Source organism: Montipora foliosa, chromosome 5, assembly GCF_036669935.1.
Source record: "Montipora foliosa isolate CH-2021 chromosome 5, ASM3666993v2, whole genome shotgun sequence".
NCBI lineage: Eukaryota > Metazoa > Cnidaria > Anthozoa > Scleractinia > Acroporidae > Montipora > Montipora foliosa.
In genome coordinates this window covers 11,752,154-11,754,653 of record NC_090873.1, presented here as the reverse complement: position 1 = coordinate 11,754,653, position 2,500 = coordinate 11,752,154, and the positions used below count along the sequence as shown (strand labels likewise).

The window sequence follows — 2,500 nt, the reverse complement described above, 5'->3', positions numbered from 1 at the left end:
TTTGCATCTGGTTAAGTTGCTTCATAACCGCGACGATCACCAAGGCCGTAGCCAGTATTCCTGAATTTTTTTAAATAAAGCATGTTTCCGGTGTTGTCTTTAAAATGTACTCATCATAAACACCTAAAATACCTATACGAAGATAATTTAACTATGGACATTGCCTCAGTCATAATATTTTCTGACTACGACCCTGATCACTTTCACCACGAGACCATAACCAGGAGACTACAACTCCAATACTAGGTCTATGTAGCGGCATTTTCACAGATTGAGCTATTTTTAGACGAGTTCTTGAATACAATAGGTCTTATTCACGATAGCCGCCATGTTGGTTTTCAAATTGTCATGCAAATTAGCCATGTGTTATGTTGGGGGGCAAACATTGGAAAAAAGGCAAACTGAAGAAAATCGGCTCGTCGAAATATTGAAATGACATTGCTAAAACTACATTTTAGAATTTAGAATTAAGAACCTTTTATAATAATTTTATATCTTTTGATTGCCTTTGACATTTTGCTCATTTTTCGCTAAAAAAAACATCGAAGTAACTTGTGTAATCATTCTATTTTACTGCTTAGGTGAGAAACATTGAATGAACGTGAAAAGGATCATCTGTGTGGTTAAGATATTTGTTTTAACCTATCGTATTTGGGTTGTTTGCCCCCTCAGAAGTGTGTGGCTAATTTGCATGATAATGGCAAATCTAATATGGCAGCCATAGTGAATAAACGTGCAGCTATATCCAGGAATCGCACTGCTCTCACTTCACAAAAATGAAGTAAGTTCTACAGTTCGATTTATTTCGTTGTTTAAAAGACTTTCAATGACAATTTTTGAAGAAGTAAGAGCACGAATTCGAACCGCTTGCGTCTAAGCATCCCCAGATGACCAGTAATCTACTGAGACAAGCGATGCACGTAATTGCTAATTTAAAAAGTATTGACGTGAGATAGCGGTTACAAACCTTAACCCTAACACTTCGGGAATTGAGCTCTATTATCATGCAAATGCTTTCTTTTGTTTCGGTGGAAAACAAGTTTACGGATCACGTGAGTGAAAACACTCTATAGGAATACTATGCTCTTCAAGTGAACATAAGCTGCTGATCTTACGTGAAAGCAGAAGCCCATGACTAGGAGCGTACAACTTCATTATATTTGAACGGTGTTTTTATAGACCGAGTTGTATTTCGATTGATTTTTAAGCGAAACCTTACCGGACTTTCCCCGCTATTCACAAGACTTGCATGATAAGTCATTACCCATGGGATTAAGAATGGTTACTCATGTAAGCCAAATCCAAGAGCCCATGGCCTCCTGCCTAATTGACCTTATTCATAGTGGCGGCGAAACACAGGAATTACACCGGGCTGTGATTGGATGTTGCCAGAGAGAGAAGAATTGTTGACATTTCACAGTAATCACATGATGTAAAATATACATCGATAGTATTCGCGTCGAAAAAACACCACAACCAGGTTTTCTGAGCCCGCGAGACTGAACACCCCCCAGCAAACCATTCTTTTAACGAAAACCGCTGGTCTACAACCTGGTTCTGGTTATTACTGTCTAAGGTCTTCCATTCGCGTCTGAGCACTTATTTCAACCAGCGCTGATCCGCAAAATTAAGTCTAAACACTCATTTTTTGACGATATTGTTCAAAGATTTAAGTCTAAGCACCCATTTTTTTTTTTGTTTATTTTTTAGGGTTAGGGTTAGGGTTAGTTGGGGACACCAACATGACTGCTATTTCTTTGTTTGGGGACACCAACATGGCCGCCGTGACGTCACGTTTAAACACTCTTGACCAGTGATGATAAGCAAGGAGACACTTCGTGACGCTTATTAAAATCGGCCTGCGTCTAATTTCTTGAATTTCTCGACATATCTGACAAAACAGTTACGGACGGTGCTTACTAATTCAAAGGTATTTTTACGCGGTTTACAGACAATGCGGGAAAAGCAGATCTTAACAAGTGTTATTGAAATCCAAAAAGAAAATTGGGGGTAACCACGCATTTTTCGAGATAATTAATCAACGATATATGAAAAAAGCTTTAAAATTGAAAACAATGTTTGTTGTTCTTTTCCAAATTCAAGATTAATTATCCCTGAAAAATGCGTGGTTACCCCCAATTTCCTTTTGGATACCAAGAGAACATGCTAAGTTCTGCTTTCTCTGCATGGTTTTGAACCGCGCAAAAAATATCCCTGTATTGATAAGCACTGCCGATAGGAAATCCGAGTATCTCGAGATGGGCAGAATGTATGCGCAAAACAGCAGGCACCGTCCTTAAGTGAAGCATCCGTTCCCCTGTGTTTATTTCCGTTAAAACGTTAATTTCGCATCGTTCTTCTACCGCCAAAAATCTGAAAACAAACTAGACTGCTGGTTTCTTGGCTCATTTCATTAATTTCTCACCAAGAACCGATGCATTATTTTTGCGCTGTTTAATAAAAGAGCATGCAGGAGTGTTTATGGGGTTTCAAACCAAGA

The 2,500-nt window shown here is 38.6% G+C and overlaps 1 protein-coding gene across 2 annotated transcripts in view; it reads right to left on the bottom strand.

Moving 5' to 3' along the window:
• Positions 1 to 2,500, bottom strand: part of LOC138003613 (adhesion G-protein coupled receptor D1-like) — a 55,878-nt gene that overhangs the window by 7,624 nt on the left and 45,754 nt on the right. The gene's annotated exons all lie outside the window — the stretch shown is intronic.